The following is an 18,335-nucleotide window of genomic DNA, read 5'->3' on the forward strand; positions in this document are numbered from 1 at the left end:
AAGGATACAAATTCTGTCGGTTAGAAATAATCTGGTTTATGCTAAGGGAAGAACAATAACAGCAACAATAGAAAGCCTTTTTCTTAAGCAAACATGCGATCATGAATTTCTCCAGCTAGACCCTTGGTCAATCTTTTTATAATAAAAAAGGCATTAATCTTTTAATGAAAAAGGAATATATAGAAATCCTTAGGTTTTGGAATGTATAGAAACTTTAGGTTTCTATATGTTACTTTTTCATGTCTATATATGCAGTTCATATATTAATATTCACTGATATTTTAAGATGGGAAAACAAGTTACTTCTAACAATTTATATTTCCAATAACATGTTACTATGTTAAAAAGATTTGACAGTGTGTTCATTTAACCTGGTGATCTCAATTTCAACAAATGTCTATTAGCAATGAATTAAACCTTATTGTAAAGAAATTCTTTATAGTATTATGACCAGAGTTTCTAATCCTGGAGAAGGCCACAGTGAATTAGCCATACATGGTGCCATTAAAGTTTGTTGTGATGAGATTATAATAAATTTGTTCAGAGTGTTCGTAAAGTTTTGACTTTTAAGGTGCTATAGAGAAACATAAAAAAAGTCATTGTATCATCTAAAAATTTGACTGTTTTGACCATAATCTATATTTTTAATTTTCTAACTGATTAAAACGAAGATCTGCCTCATAATGAAGCACATTGTGGCATCTCTATAAATGCTGCTATGTGAAAGTAAAAATAAGGAAAATTAGTTGTGATAGTCACATTTGGAGCATTCATAGAAAAATATGTATTCCCTGAATTAGTCTTGTCAGGTAGTCGTCACTCAGGATGAATCCCAATATTATAAACAAAAATGAGGTGCTAATGGATTTTTCTCTACCTATTTCCAACACTCTACTTCAGTTTTGTCAGTTAGGTCAATGACACCTCCTTTTAAAATGTACCTTTAATTTTTTTCTCTTTTTTCAGTAATGACACCATAGACATGGTGGTCTGAATTTTCAAACTCTTAAGACAGAACACTTAAAATTAGCATCAGGCTGCAATTTTGAAATATTTTCAGTCCTTGACTTTTTTACTACGTACCCTTGTACACTTCCCATTATTTGCTTCCTCTGAGGAATCAAGAGATTTCTTCAAGGCCCTTGCTTTCTGAAAAGGAATAGTAATTTTATAACAAATTATTTGTTTTTTTCTTTCTACCCCTCCATCAGCTTGGCAGTGGTCAAAGCCCTGACTCTACTAGTCCTCTGACATCATACCAGCAGGAAGGTGGAGAGTAACAACTGGTGGTTAGAGGTGGAAGTCCAGGTTCTCCAGACTATCTCCACTGATTCTACATGGTGGGGAGTGGGACCACATTACCTTCCAGTAGGCATGAAAGCCCTGGCTTTCCACTTGTCCTTCTTTGACACCATATCAATGGGGAGCCATAGGAGCCACTGAAATGCCAAATTACAGTCCTGTAAGGATGGAAGTTTAGGCTCCTCACTTAGCCTTTGCTGACATGGGTTGGATGAGGCCACATTTGTTTCTGAGGTGTTTGACTGGAGTAGAGAAGTTATTGTCTGAAAGTTTTCTGTCTTGTTAAGTTGCCCCTTTCCTGGTCTTTTGGCTAGAGAAAGCAGGCTTTTATTGGTTTGTTTCTTTTGTTTTTGTCTCTGTCCATTGGTGTTTCTGGATTGCCAACTCGGAGACGTCAGTTCCAAGTCTAGGATACATGAAGCAAAAGGAAAACCCGAGGAACTGATCACCTTGTCCTTCCTTGGATCCTAAAGTCCTTAGTTGTCTTCTTTTAACTCTTTAGAGTCTTCTTATCTTTGTTTTAGATGTGATGGCCAGGGTTTTCAGTTTAGAAGTAGGGAAAAGTACCTCTGTTACATCTTCCGGAAGCAGAAGTCACTAATTGATATTTAAAATCATATGAACTTAATACCTTTCATAAAAATTTAAAGTTAAAAACGATTTAAAAAAGAAAATCCATATATGCTTTCTCATATATTCTTATTTTTGACCTCTTTGGGTCACATAATTTTATTAATAGCTAAAATAAAATGATTTTTGTTGTATTTTCTATCAACAAAATTTCATATCAATGGCATAGTGGTTGAAATCATAAAGGAAATACCTAAATGTAGAGTGTTTTTTAGATTTAATATTTAAAAATTTTAGAGCAAATTTAAAGAGGAGGTTTTAAAAGTGTAACAAACTTTTATCAGTCATCACAGTATCTTCATTTAATAAGCAATAGTGTATGGTTCTTTCTCCTTGGTATTTGTTAGTCTGGGAAGTACTCTAAACGGTATTATTGTGGTTTGTTAAACAGTTATTAAATCATATTTTAAATTACTAGTTTTATATAATTCTTTAGGGACTTGACCTTCCTTAACAGTTGTACTTTTTATTTCTTATTGAATTATTCATCTCAAATGTGTGTTTTATATTTTTTTAATAATTCATATTTACCATTTCTTTATATGTTAAAGGACATTATTTCTATAATATTCTCCTAAAGCTTATATAGCTTAGTGTTAAAAACCTGTTATACAGAATATCTGTCATTATCTCAGGCCCTTTTAACATTCACAGCAGTGACTGTTCTCATAGAAAGTTATAGTAGTGTATATATATGGGTATTACATAATGGGCTTTATTTGGTAAGGATGATGTCATTGCGTGGGATGGCCTGAAGGAGTTATTAGAAGAACATAAGACTTTTGATTACTAGCATTTTTAAATAAATGCCATAGAGTTGAAAACGTTAATTTGTGTTTGGACGGGAATGAACCTAGGTTTTCCTGGCTTAGCTTTAGAAATTTAAAGAAGTAAGTTCTACTGTCTTAATTACATAGCTGAACAGAATGAAATATTAAACACTTTTTTTTCCCTTGGGAAAGAGAAATGGAGTTAGGGAGAAAAGAACTAATAAACAACCAACATTCTTTGTTACATAGTTGTAAAACTAACTTTTTGAGATTTGGCATTACAGAATGCTTTGAACTTTTATTTCTGTAATTTCTGTATCATTTAGTTTATTGCTAAGGTGTAAGATATGGTTACTAGAAAAGTCTATAATTTTAGAGAAAGATTTTTAAGGTACATATCACGAAAAAAGAGGCAGATTACATTTATTTTCTACTTTGAGTACTGTACAGTTGGATTTTTTTTATCATGGTAAAATATTTGTAACATAAAATTTACCACTTTAATCATTTTAAAGTGCCCTTCTCAGTAGTTTTGAGTACATTTACATTGTTGTGCAGCCATCACCACTATATCCATCTCCAAAACTTTTTCATCATCCCAAACTGAAACTATATCTATTAAACAACAATTCACCAATACCTCTTCCTTCTATCCCTGGTAACCATTCTACTTTCTGTCTCTATTGTAGGTACCTCATTAGGTGGAATCATACAGTATTTGTGTCTTGTTTGTTTCACTTAGGACAATGTTTTTAAGGTTCATCCATGCTGTAGCATGTATCAGAATTTCTAATTACTTTTTAGGGCTGAATATTACTTTATTGTATGCATATACTACATTTTGTTTATCCATTCATCTGTTAATGGACATTTGGGTTGTTTCCACCTTTTGTCTAGTATGAACAATGTAGCCATAGTACTGGTAAACAAATGCCTGTTTGAGTCCTTGCTTTCAGTTCTTTTGGGTATATATTCAGAAGTGTAATTGCTGGATCATAAACATAACTTCATGTTTAATTTTTGAAAAACTACTCTTATGTTTTCTACAGCAGTTGTACCATTTTGCATTCTCACCAGCAATGCACAGGGGTTCCAGTTATTCTGTATCCTCACCAACTCTTGTTATTTTCTGGCTTTTGTTTTTAATGAAGGCCATCCTGCTTTATATGAAGTGATATCTCATTGTGGTTTTGATTTGCATTTCCTTAATGATTAGCGATGTTGAGTGTTTTTCATGTGCTTTTTGACTATTTGTGTGCGTTTTGCAGCTTGGTTTTTTGGGAGGAGGGGGTGGTAATTAGGTTGATTTATTTATTTTTTAATGGAGGTACCAGGGATTGAACCCAGGATCTCATGCATGCTAAGCAGGCACTCTGCCATTGAGCTATACCCTCCTCCTTCTTTGGAAAACTGTCTATTCAAGTTCTTTGCCCATTTTTTAATAGAGTTGTTTATTTCCTTGTTGAATTTTAGGAATTTATATATATATATATATATATATGTGTGTGTGTGTATATATATATGATATCAATTGATTTACCCATTTTATTTATAATTCATGTTGCAGACGGTTGGTGGTGGTGTGGGTATAATCTGGCTTGGTCTGTATGTCTCCTACATTTCCTCTGCTGCTGCTAAGGATCTTTTCTTGTGATTCCCTTCATGAAGCCCACATTTTAAAAATTAATTAATTACCGACCAAGTAAACTTAGTTTATTCAGAAATAATTTTCCAATTTTTAATTTAAAAACAACTAACACTGAGTTGATCAGCATGAAATATCCAGTGTTGGCACACTGAATTAACTTAATTCTAGCAAATAAACTTGACCTTTTAATAAGTCAGGTATTGTGTTAGATGCTAAAGACACAAAGCTCTTGGTCTCAAGGAACTTAAAATCTAATGAAGAGTTACCATGTGATAATTGCTACACTAAAGTAAGAGAAACACAGCCAAGGAATCATTTGAGTGCCTAGACCATTCAAGGAAGTATAATGAGATTATGCTTGAGATGGCTCTTAAAGGAGAAACAGGAGTTTCCCAGGGTATCAAGACTGCGTGGAGCCACAGAGTTTAGTGTTACTTCCTTTGAGAGGGTCCTCAAGGTTAAAAATCACTGGTATATATGACTCTGAAAAGCTGGGAGGGAAGGAAAGCCAGCCCCTGTGAATGAGAGAGAGAAATTAAGAACATTGTGAGCTGAGCAAACGCCCTGAAAAATGTCTTAATATATATATATACACACACATACATATGTTTATGATAGTAAGCATTCCACAATGGCTAAAAAATCTATTTTTTAAATGAGAGATTTGGTCCCTTTTCCCTTTGTGCTTTAGGTAACCTGCTCATGCATAAGAGCTAGAAATATTCAGAATATATAGAATCAGAGAAGTTCAAGTTGACCTATTGTGATGTAGAAAACTTAAGTTTAAATCCAGAATATTTGTATTAATTGGTTCGACTGAATTTAAATTATTTTGGGCATGATTCAAATAGGTGGTTCCTTTGAACAGAAATGTCACTGCATTATTTCTTCTGATAGCTTACATGAGAATAGAGAGAAGAATAGAGGGGCAGAAGAAAGTATGAATTAGATCTGGTGGGTCGAAGGAAATTATCTCAGGTACCTTATAAAAGTGAGACACTGGTCTAAGAAAAAAGAAGTGGGCTTCCCACAACGCTGGAAAGAATCAAGAATGGTGGTTGCAACAACAGTGTGACTGAAAGAAGGGGCAAAATTGAGCAGACTTCTTTAAGAGCAAAGAGGGAATTTGTTGAACTAAATATTGAATCACTTCTTAGATATTTATAGTTATTTTCTTGTAAGAGATTTAACTTATGAAATTATATTATTAACAAGTTTTTGTATTATAAAGAGTTAAGGTTTTTCCTTTTGCCAACTTAAGAGAAGTGAGCAATATCATGTTATATTCTGTATATCATGATTATTATATTCTTTTTCTGGACCTTGTGACCTTCACAGTCTCAAAGAGAAATTGAAAGTTAGAAAATTAGCTGAGAGAAAAATGCCACGTCAATTAAATAAATGTTTCCAAAGAACTTTTTTTCAGGTGTCAGAAGCCGCGTTACTGTTGTCTTTGGGCTCTGGGTTTGTCCCATGAAAGTAGGACTCAACTACTCCTAATTCATAAAATCATTAAGTTATTAAATAGTTAAAGAGAAAGAAAGACATAGGAAAAAGTACCTCTTAGCAGGCTTCCTGCCTGCAGAAAAAGTAAAATAATTGAAAAAATCTCACTGAAAGTGCTAGAAAGGGAGATTCTGAAATGCTTTAGAGATTAAGATGGTAATAAATGGTAGAGCTGGGACTAAAACCTGGCTCTATCATTTGTCTCATTTAAGATAATAGTTTTTCTGTAAATTGCATTGTTTGAGGGTATGGTTTTGAAGACTCTTTATTGGCAAGGTTATAATCAGCCACATTTCAAGATGAGAGAAAATACTGTGAGAATTGAATCACAGGGTTGGTTTTTTTTTTTTTTTTTTTTTTGCCTTTTTTGTTCATAGTCCAGCTCTTTTATTTTCTTTACACCATCATGCCATGAATTCATAGGGAATGGGTTCCAACAGTTCGGGTTCCAACAGTTCAGGTTCCTTTGCATTGGTTCTCATGAAGTGTGCTTCTCTGGGTGAAGCAGGCTGGTGGTTCAGCTGAACCCACGTACCTTTCTCTTTGGCTTCCTTTTTCTGATCACTTTCCTTCACTCATTTCAGGGAGCTATCTCAGCTCTTAGAGTGCTTAATATACTCAATGCATATTAATTCTCCTGGCAAGAATCTTGCCCTTCATTGTTTACAATAATGCCAACAGCATGCTTGGTAACACTGTAGACTCTTACAGTTTTGCGGTGGCAACATTTGTGGGGCATTCCTTTTTGAACAGTACCTAGTCCCTTGATGTCTACAATATCATCTTTCTTACAGATTCGCATGTATGTGACCAAAGGAAGAACTCCATGTTTTCTAAAAGGCCTAGAGAACATATAGCGGGTGCCTCTCCTCTTCCCTTTATGTTGGTCATTTTGTCAAATTATTTATCTAGAAATTCACCTATAGGCTTTTAGAGTTGAATTCTTCACTTTGTTTCCCAAAATGTCAAAACAATAGTTTTGATTGTTTTAGATCATCCAAGGGCAGAACTACCACTCCTGGAAGATGGTGGTTCCGGCCAAAAGGATCAGTTTTAAGGATGGTATTTATAAACTCAGAAATTGAGCTTGTTTTCCAGTGTTATATGAAACCAAAATCCATTCGAGGCAGAAGTTCATGTTCTTTTCTTTGTGAGCAAAGATGGTCTTTTAAGCTAGTTAACGTATTTTGCTTTCTCTGCGGTATTGGAAAAGGAAAAATGTAGTGTATTGAATGATACCAAAAAATAAGTAAGGGGAGAAAAATTAAATGGGAAGTTACAGGAAAATAAATATGTACGTGTATGTAAATACATATACCCCTTTTCTCATCTTTAAAATTAATATTTAGTGATCTTTGTTGTCACATATTTTGTAACTTCAGCTAACATGTTTCACTACAGATAGCCACGTGTATTTATGGTGAGTTAAATCCATTAGATGCTCTTCTGTCATGTTACTGCAGTTCCGTTAATTGTTCTGCTAGAGCAGAATTAGGTTGCTTTTTTCTCCAGACTTCAATAGCATTTTTTTTTCACTGCCTTTCAGTCTCCATGAACAGGCTCATGGAGGCCCCTTAGGGCCACTGTCTGCTTTCTTGTTTTAAGCCAATGTCAGATGTTTTAGGTCTTTGTTACTGCAGCGCTCCACTTCCAGATACCAATTTCTGTTTTGTTTTTTATTGCTGTGTCTCAGACGACTACAAAGCTTAGTGTCTTACAGAAAAACCAATAGTCATTAATTCTGAAACTTCTCTTGAGATTGGTGTCTTTCCCTTTTTGCCCCCTTTCCACAAATCTAACTTGCCACAGAAGTTTCTGTTACACAGGGGTGAAAAGTAGCTGATTTAGAACTAGGGCACAGAAGTTGCAAGATAATTCTGGAACATCTTTTGCCGGAATATGAGGAAATGCTAAAAGAAAGTGAAGATGGCATATCAAAAAGATATAGGATCTAGCTTAAGGGGGCATTTTCATAATCAAGTCTGAGTCTTAATGAATTATAACATTGAATAAAATGAAAACCCATGAGTCCACATAGCAAACAGGTCAATATATCATGCACATCTATTTTTTTTAATAGGAAGACAAATATCATCAATTAAAAACATTTTATATACTTCAGAATGGAAAAAAGTCGTGATGACATTTTTTGTACACTTAAACCACTCTTTTTATGACTGTAATCTATTTCAGCTTTTTAAAAAATTATAAAATATTTATCTGTAAAACTATAGATACACATAATAGTTTTTCCCTTGAGGTGAATTTGATTCATTTTATCTAAATACATACTTTTTTGGAAATAAATTATTTTCAATATAGATTGTGTAGTATTTCTTTTTTCCCCACACACACAATAAACTGGTACATATTTTAGATACAAAATCGAGTAAATTAATAACAGCTAATTATATCATCTTGTGCAAGTTAATTGTCTTATGCCTCATTCTTTTTTTTTTTTTATTGAAGTATAGTTGATTTACAGTGTTTCAGGTATATGGCAAAGTGATTACATATATATACAAAGTTATACATATATATTCTTTTTCAGATTCTTTTTCGTTATAGGTTATTATAAGATATTGAATATAGTTCCCTGTGCTATACAGTAGGTCTTTGTTGTTTTTCTGTTTTATATATAGTAGTGTGTATCTGTTAATCTCAAAGTTCTAATTTATCCCTCTTTCCCCACCTTTCCCCTTTGATAACCAACAGTTTGTTTTCTATGTCTGTGAGTTTATTTCTGCTTTGTAAATAAGTTCATTTGTAGCATTTTTTTTTAGATTCCATGTATCACTGATATCATATGATATTTGTCTTTCTCTGTCTAACTGCTTTCATTTGAATGATAATCTCCAGGTCCATTCATGTTGCTGCACATGGCATTATTTCATCCTTTTTGTGGCTGAGTAATATTCCATTGTATATAGATTATGTAGTATTTCTTTTTTTTTTTAATAGACTTTATTCTTTTAGAGCAGTTTCAGGTTCACAGCAGAATTGAGCAGAAAATATAAAGAGTTTGCATATAGCCCTCCCAACTTACACATATATACTCCTCTGCCCTCAATATCCCTCATCACTATGGCATATTTGGTACAATCGATGAATCAACATGGGCACATTATTATCAACCAAAGTCCATAGTTTACATTAGGGTTCACTCTTGATGTTGTACATTCTATGGGTTTTGAGAAATGCATAATGACATGTAGCCACCACTGTAGTATCATACAGAATAATTTCATTGCCCTAAAAATCCCTTGTGCTCCATCTATTCATTCCTCCCTCCCTCTCTCTCCCCAAAACCCTGGAAACCATGATCTTTTTGTTGTTTCTGTAGCTGTGCCTTTTCCAGAATGTCATTTGGTTGGAATTGTACAGTTTGTAGCCTTTACAGACTGGCTTCTTTCATTTAGTAATATGTCTTTTAAGTTTCTTCCATGTCTTTCATGGCTTGATAGGTCGATTTTTTTTTACTGAAAAATGTATTTTTAAATTTACATATATGTACTGTTCATTGTTTCTAAGAACGTATAGAGCTTTAGCTTTTTAAATTTACATAGTTATCAAAGGAATAAAACCAACTACAAAATAAGAATTAATTCCAAAAGATACATATACCCTGCTATTAACAGCAACATTATTTATAATTGCCAAGATAAGGAAGCATCCTAAGTGTACATCAATAGTTGAATAGATAATGAAGATGCAGCATATATAAATATATGTAATGGAATACAACTCACCCAGAAAAAGAAGGATATTTTGCCATTTGCAGCCATTCATTCACTTTTTTTTTTTTCACTTCGAAAACCGGAATTTATAACTGGCAGAGACATTTCCATTACATCAAAAACAACAAAATACCTAGAAATAAACTTAACCAAGGAGGTTACCTATACTCTGAAAACCAAAATGACACAAAGAAATGGAAAGATTTCTTGCACTGTTGGATTGGAAGAATCGGCACTATCAAAATGGCCACACTACCCAAAGCAATCCACAGATCCAATGCAACCCCCATCAAAATACTCATGACATTCCTCACAGAGCTAGAACAAACAATTCCAAAATTTGTAAGGAACCACAAAAGACCCTGAACAGCCAAAGCAATCTTTTGTAGGTCTCTCTTTTTTTCTTTTTCTCTCTTCTTTTTATTCTCTTTTCTTACGGTTTTATGACTAGAGAAGTTACTTTAACATTTGTTGTAAAGCTGGTTTGGTGGTGCTGAAATCTTTTAGCTTTTGTTTATCTGTGAAGCTTTTGATTTCTCCATCAAATCTGAATGAGAGCCTTGCTGGATAGTGTATTCTTGCTTGTTAAGTTTTCCCCTTTCATCACTTTAAATGTATCTTGCCACTCCCTTCTGGCCTGTAGAGTTTCTGCTGAAAAATCAGCTGATAACCTTATGGGAGTTCCCTTGTATGTGATTCGTTGCTTTTCTCTTGCTAATTTTAATATTTTCTCCTTATCCTTAATTGTTGGCAATTTGATGACTAGGTGCCTTCGTGTCTTCCTCTTTGGGTTGATTCTGTGTAGTACTCTCTGCACTTCCTGGACTTGGGTGACTGTTTCCTTTCCCAAGTTGGGGAAGTTTTCAGTTATTATCTCTCCAAAAATTTTCTCAGGTTCTTTCTCTCTCTTCTCTTTCTGGGACCCCTGTAATGCAAATATTAGTGTGTTTCATGTTTTCCCAGAGTTTTCTTGAATTATCCTCATTTCTTTTAATTCTTTTTTATTTTTTATGTTCTGAAGTAGTGATTTCCACTAAACTGTCTTCTAGCTCACTGATCCGTTCTTCTGCCTCTTGGTTCCTTCAAGTGTTTTGTTCATTTCAGTGATTTTATTCTTCAACCCTGGGTATTCTTTATATTTTCCAACTCTTTGCTAAAAACTTCACTCTGTGCATCTATACTCCTCTTGAGTTCTCTGAACATCTTGGTCATCATTACTTTAAACTCTTTCTCAGATAAGTTGCCTATCTCCTCATCACTTATTTCTTCTTCTGGGATTTTATCTTATGCTTTGGCCTGGGAGATATTCCTTTGCTGCCTCATATTGTCTATCTTTCTATGTGTTTGTGGATTCCTTCCATAGGCTTTGGGATTGTTGTTTTCTTGTTTCTAGTATCTGCCCCTGGTGGATGAGGCTGGACTAGAGGCTTATGCAGGTTTCCTGGCAGGAGGAGCCAGTGCCTGCCCACTGCTGGGAGAAGCTTGGCCCTGGACCTCTGGTGGGTAGGGCTGTGTCTAGAGGCCTTTGTGGCTTAGGAAGTCTGCTAATGGGTGTGGCTGTGTTCCCACCCTGTATGTTGTTTGGCCTGAGGCTTCCCTACAGGCTGTTGGGTGGGACTAGATCTTGGTGCTAATGATCCAATCAAGGTATCAGCCTCCAGGAAAGCTCGTGTAGATTAACACTCCCGGAATTTCTGCCACCAGCTTTTATGTCCCTTGAGTGAGCTGCAGCCGCCCCCCATGTCCCCAGAAGACCCTCCAAATCCAGCAGGCGGGTCTGGCCCATGTTCCTATGAAATCACTGCCTCTGCCCTTGGACCTGGTGCTCATGAGTTTGCATTTATGCTTCCCAAGCGAATGGAGTCTCTGTTTCCCCCAGTCCTGGGAGGCTCTCAGAGCCAAGCATCCTGGGGTCTCCTTCTCTTCCCAATGCCAGAACCCAAGCTGGGGAGCCTGACATGGGGCTTAGAGCTCTCACTTCTGTGGGAGGGCCTCTGTGACTTAACAAATCTTCATCTGTGAGTCGCCCACCCAAGGGGTATGGGGCCCAATTATATCTTGAGCAGGCCCCTTCTGCCGTCTTGCTGTGGTTCCCTCTGTGTTTCCAGTCGGAGAAGATCTTTTTTGCTAGGTTCCAGTCTTTTTTCAATGGTTGTTTAGCATTCAGTTGTGGTTTTGTTTTAGTCGCCAGGAGAGGCAAGCTTGTGGTCCTACCATCTTGACCAGAAAATCTATATGTCATGTAGTATTTCTTAAAAACAAAAAAATTGTTTAAAGTGCTTTGGTCCTTTTTCAAGTATGTTAATTATGTTATAGTCTTACTATAGATGATGTTCTATAGGTGGAGGACAGGATTTGTACTCATTTTACTTTTGGCAGGGGGAGGGAGGTAATTAGGTTCATTTATTTATTTTTAGAGGAGGTACTGGGGATTGAACCCAGGACCTGCATGCTAAGCATGCAGTCTACCACTTGAGCTGTACCCTCCCCCCATACTTGTTTCTGATTCCACAGTTTTTGTTTCTTTCATTTATTTACTTTTTTTTAAAAACAAATACTTTATTGAACACCTACTTTGTGCTATGTACTATGGCACTAATAAGTGCCAAGTATAGAGTTGAACAAAACGCTCACCACGTTCCTAAGATACTCATTAAATATTTGCTTTGTGACTCTAACGTGCTCATTCTTGTACAACACCCCTCCTTCAATTAATATTGAAGATTCTTTTTTTACCATCTCTTAGGCTTTTTTCTTTAACATGTCATTTTTAAACTTACAGTGTATTTGAGGTAAGTTTAACTTTGAAGTTAATTTCTTGGTGAATAAGGTAAATAATCACATATGATTGCAAACAAAATGTCTTAAAACTTTTTTCATTGAAATACTTCTTTTAGTTAATTGAAACTTCCATAATATATTTCTTAGCCAAAATTTTTTTCTCATTTTTTTTATCACTCCAAAATAGGCATTTTCTGCTTTGCTCAACTGAATGATACATCCAAGGGCTGTGCCAAAGAGTGGTATAGTTGTTAGCTCATATTACTAGCATTAGAAGAAAAGATACTCGCTGGTGCAAGACCAAGGCCACATTCAGGGAATGATACATAGAAGTAACTTAATAGCTTAATTGCAAAGTTGTATATTATCCAGTTTGTGGCTTTTTACAATACTTGGCAAATCTCAGTTGAGCTCAAAGTCTGGAAAACAACCTACAACTGACACAGAGATGGAAATTTAGGAGGCTTATGTGAGAATAACTAGTCTTATCTAAATGTGTGAAGTCAAAAGCTTACTCTCGTGACATAAAGATTCCGTAACCTCTCTGCTTATTTAACCCCGCTGAAAGATAAAGAAACTGTTTTAAACATTTTAATGTGAATCTTTAAATAAATGTTTTCTACCTTTTTTGCCTTTTCAAAGTAGAAGTAATACTGCTTCTTTGCCTTTTAAAACTAGAAGTATTAATAAAGCAGTATTACTTCTTTTTGGTGACCAAAAGTCATAAGTTATTGTACTCTGCTTTATTTTATTGCATAGTATACAATACCCTATAATTTAGCAGGGGTGGGGGGTTATTTTTGTTTTTGCTGTATTGCTGTCAACCTATGAAGCTGGCTTTGTGTGTGTGTATACCTCTTTGCATTTTACAATTTATCAAGTAATTTTTTCATGCATTATTTGATTTGATTCTTAGAATAATCCTAGGAATTAGTGACAGAGAAAATGAAGAGAAATGGATGGGCTCAAGATATATTTGGACCAAGACACTGACAGTGTTTGTTGATAGGATTAGATTGAGAAAAAAAGAAAGTCTGACTTAAACAACTGTGTGGACAAATCATCATGTATTGTGATAGGAAATAGTGGAAAGGAATATATTTGTGAATATATAACATTTTAATGGCATTGTTGTGCAAAGTTAGTCCTCAAAAGCTCAGAAGTCTTTTTTTCCCCTCTATAGAAAAACATGAGGTAATTTTAAAACATTCAGTTTGCATATATACTCAGGACACTGCCTATAAGTGAGAATTTCCCACATCAATTTAGTTACCAAGTCAAATGTTGCTAAATTTTATATCAGTCTTTATTTCCTTAGTTTGAACTTTAATAATGAATAAAATTGGAAGTATCAGTTAGTGGTCTAGCCAAACCCTTTGCTATTTTGGCCACAATTGACCTTTTAATAGTAAGAAAGAAGGAAAGAACATAGATATTCAAAGGACAGTAAACTACATCTGTCACAAATAATATGACCTTTTTAAAAATCCAAATATATTGGGTAATTATGTTAAATAGAGGGCATTTCAGTTAAAAGATAAAGATTGTCAGACAATTAGAACAAAATTTACCTTTGTGCTATTTATAAGAAACACATTTAAAACATAATGATGCAGAAAATTAGAAATAAAAGAAAAGGAAAAGTTACTCTGTGGAAGTATTGACTGTTAGTTTCCTATGCTGTGTAACAAATTATCACAAACTTAGCAGCTTAAGAAACTTCCTGGTTTCTTTGGATCAGGATTCTATGCACAGCTTAGCCTAGTCTGCTGCAAGGCTTCAGTCAAGGTGTTGATCAAGGCTGAGTTCTTCTGTAGAGACTTGACTGGGGAAGGATCTGCTTCCAAGCTCTCTCAGGTTGTTGGCAGAATTTATTTCTTCGCAGCTATAGAATTTACAGCAGCTTACTTCTTCAAAGCTAGCAACAGAGATAGATCATATGGAAGTCATAACCAAAGGAGTGACGTCATATCACCTTTGCATTATTCTGATGGTTAGGAGCAAGTCTATACAAGGATGTGAGCAGGATCATGGAAGTCACACTAGAGTGAGTCCACCAAACCAACCAAAACAGGAGACTTCAAAGCAAGCAACAGTGTTAGTAATATAAGAGGTAACCTAAGAATTATAAAAAGTTTGATTTATTAGGAAGATAATAATTTAAAACTTTGTAGGTATCTAGTAACAAAACTCCAAAATACATAAGGAAATGGTTAAAGGATTACAGAGAGAAATAAATGAGATAGCAACAATAATGGAAGACTGTAATATACCCCTCTCTCAGCAGTTGATAGGAAAAAGCTGGCCAAAAAAAAAAAATCCGTTAAGGATGAGCCTTGAACAATGAAGTGAAACAAATGTGACCTAATAGACATAACAGAACATTATGCCAATGTAGAATACACATTCTTTTTAGACTCATGTAGAATATGTATGAGAATAGACCATATGTGGACCATTAAGGAAATCTAAACAAATATCAAAGAATTAAAATCACATAAAACATGTTCTTTTACCATAGTACTGTTGTTAATCAATGTTAAGAAATCATTAACGAATAAGGTAATAAGAATATCCTGATATGTTCAGAAATTAAGAAATTCATTTCTAACAGAATGGGACAATTGAAATCATAATGGAAATTAGAAAATATTTTCTAATAAAATATTCTGATAAAATATATTTAAGGACTCGTGAGATATAGCTACAGCAGCATTGTACAGATGGAATTTTATAGCTTTAAATACATATATTTAGAAAGAAATAAGTCTGAAAATTAATGGGCTAAGCATCTCAATAAATCAGGAAAAGAATAATACCACCTCTCCCCCAATAGAAGGAAAATGATAAAGATAAGAACAGAAACTAACAAAATAGAAACTATACAGTAATGAATAGGGTTAGCGAAGCCAGATACTTTGAAAACACTAATGTTATTTTCAGTCCTTTGATGAGATTGATCAAGAGAGAAAGAAGGTACAAAAAACAAAGTCAGAAATGAAAATATAGAGAGATCCCCACAGATGCTGTAAACATTTAAAAAAAATTAAAGAAGCTATTATGAACAACTTTACAGTAATAAAATTGAAAATTCTGATAAAAATAGCAAACTCCTAGACTATAATAAAACTGGTTCAAGAAGATATATATAAGGAAGGGTATAGCCCAGTGGTACAGGGCATGCTTAACATGCATAAGGTCCTGGGTTCAATCCCCAGTACCTCCATTAAAATAAATAAGTAAATAAATAAACCTAATTACCCCCCTGGACAAAAAATAAATTAATTAATAATATTTTTTAAAGAAGATACATATAAAACCTAAATAGTCTTATCAATATTAAGGAAATTCAATCAGTAGTGAAAAATCTTCCTTCAAGGAAAACTCCAGGCCCAGATGGCATCACTAGTGAAGTTATTAGATATCTATATAAATCCTTTCAGTCAATAGAAGAGGGAATGCCCCCAAACTAAATATTATGAGACTAGTACAACCTTGGTATCAAACCCTGACAAATTTAGTATGAGAAAAGAAAATGGTCCAAACTCATTCATGATTATATATACAAAAATCTTGAAACAAATATTAATGAACTGAATCTAGCTAATATAAAGAATAATATATCATGGCCAAATTTAGTTTATGTCAGGAATACAAGATTTAACTTTAGAAAATAAGAATATGAAAATGAATATATGTATATTCATGTATGACTGAAGCATTGTGCTGTACACTAAAATTGACACAACATTGTAAACTGATTATACTTCTATTAAAAAAAGGAAAAAAAGAAATTTAATATCTAATAAAATAAAGTTTTAATGAGGACAAAAGTTAATTCTATACTAATGAAATGAAAGAATAGTGGAATAAAGAGTAAAATTAATTCCATATCAGTATAATAAAATAAAAAAATCCTGTAATCATCTCAATAGATGGAGAAAAAGAGATTGATTAAATTCAGTATTTGTTACTGATAAAAGCTCATAGCAAACTAGAACTAGAAAGAATTTCCTTAATATTTAAAGGATATCTATAGAAAACCTTTGATATTAGGAACAATTACTGTTTTTATTCAACATTGTGCTATGGGTCCTAGCCAGCACTGTAAGAGAGAAAAATAAATAAATATATAGCAGAAAGGAAGAAATAAACCTTCACTGTTCACAGAACTATGTAATATTGGATCTAGAGCTATCCAGAAGGATCTACAGATAAATTTTGTAAACTGATAAAAAGATTCACCAAAGATGCCAGGTACAAAGTCAGTATATTAAAATCAGTTTTAGTTCTGTGAGTAACTAATGGTTAAATATCTATCATGTATAAAATAATAAAGACCTGGGAATAAATCAAGTAAATACGGTCTTTTTTCCCAAAGTGATATTTGATTCAGTGCAATCTCAGTAAAAATTCAAACAAGTGTTTTATGATATATAACAAGCTCATTCTGAAACTTACAAAGAAATGCAAAAGGCCTGGAACGCCAAGACACTTTGAAGAACTTCAAAGAGGAAGGGATCCCTCTTCTACTAGTAGTAATGTAGGAGTACAACACTCTGGTAGTTTTCAAGAATTATTATTATTTATTTATTGAAGTGTAGTCAGTTTGCAATGTCAAGAATTATTATAAAGCTATAGTAATTAAGATTATGTAATATTGACTTAAGGACAGACAAGTAGTGCAATGGATTAAATTAGAGAGCTCCCAAACAGGCTGTGATATATGACAGAGATGTTATAGGGAAATAGTTGGGGTAAGGGGAAGATGGTCTTTTCAATAACTGTTACAGGATTAATAGGGTATCCCTGTAGGAAGAAATGAAATTGGTCTCCTATCTCATGTCATACTAGAAAATAAATTCTGAGGAGGTTAAATGTGATGGTTAGACTATAAAACTTTTAGAAGAGAGTATCTTTATGACCTTGGAGTAGGGAAGGATTTCTTTTAAAACTGTAAAAACCATTAACCATAAAGAAAAGTATTAATAAAATTTTTTGCTCTATTAAAATTAAAGACTTTCTTCAGAAGACACCACAAAGACTCTGAAACTTCAAATTACAGAATTGGAGAAGGTACTTGTAACATAGCTGACAACGTTCTCATATTCAGAATTTGTAAGGACCTCCAACAAACCAAAAGACTTGAGTAGGTACTACACAGAAAAGGAAATCTAGATGGCCAATAAACATATGAAAAGCTATTGTACCTCATTAATAATCAGGGAAATTAAAATTAAAATCCCAATGAAATGCCACTATAAAAAATCTTTAAAACATAATAGACATATTAAAACATCTCAGCAACAAGTATTAGCAAGGATATGAGGCCACAAAAACTCCTTGTACATTGCTGGTGGATATGTAAATTGGTACCATCTTTTTGGGAAACAGTTTAGCATTCTCTCTTGAAGCTGAAGATGCATATATCTTATTACACAGCATTTTCACTCCTAGATCAGTGCACAGTCAAAATGTTCATCAGAAGTAGAATAAGTGAATAAATTATAGCACGTTAATATAGTAGAATACTGTGAAGGCATGTGAAGAATAGTATGAAAGAACTATTGCAGTATGCAGCTACATGAGTGAAACTCGAATGTTGAATGAAGTTCACAAAAGAATACACACCTAAAGCATGCATCTACTTTTAGAAAGTTCAGAGGAATGGTAGGCAAAATTATGGCCCCCTAAAGATGTCTACATCCTAATCCCTATAATCTATGAATATGTTAGACCTACATGGCAAACGGGAGTTCAGGTTGCTAATCAGCTGACCTTCAAATAGGGAGATGGGGGAGATGGTAAAAGTCACTTGACCCTTAAAAGTGGAAGAAGGAGGCAAAAGAGGGAGAACCACAGAGATGGCAGCATCAGAAAGACTCCATCTGATATTGATGACTTGATGGTAGAGGAATGGGGCTATGAGCCAAGGAATGTGGACAGTTTTGTAGAAGCTGG

The 18,335-nt window shown here is 34.1% G+C and overlaps 1 protein-coding gene and 1 pseudogene across 9 annotated transcripts in view; one reads left to right on the forward strand and one right to left on the reverse strand.

Moving 5' to 3' along the window:
* LRCH3 (leucine rich repeats and calponin homology domain containing 3) overlaps positions 1-18,335 on the forward strand; it is a 110,146-nt gene that overhangs the window by 24,106 nt on the left and 67,705 nt on the right. The gene's annotated exons all lie outside the window — the stretch shown is intronic.
* Positions 6,261-6,756, reverse strand: LOC105101302 (large ribosomal subunit protein eL21-like; annotated as a pseudogene).

This window comes from Camelus dromedarius, chromosome 2, assembly GCF_036321535.1.
Source record: "Camelus dromedarius isolate mCamDro1 chromosome 2, mCamDro1.pat, whole genome shotgun sequence".
Lineage (NCBI taxonomy): Eukaryota > Metazoa > Chordata > Mammalia > Artiodactyla > Camelidae > Camelus > Camelus dromedarius.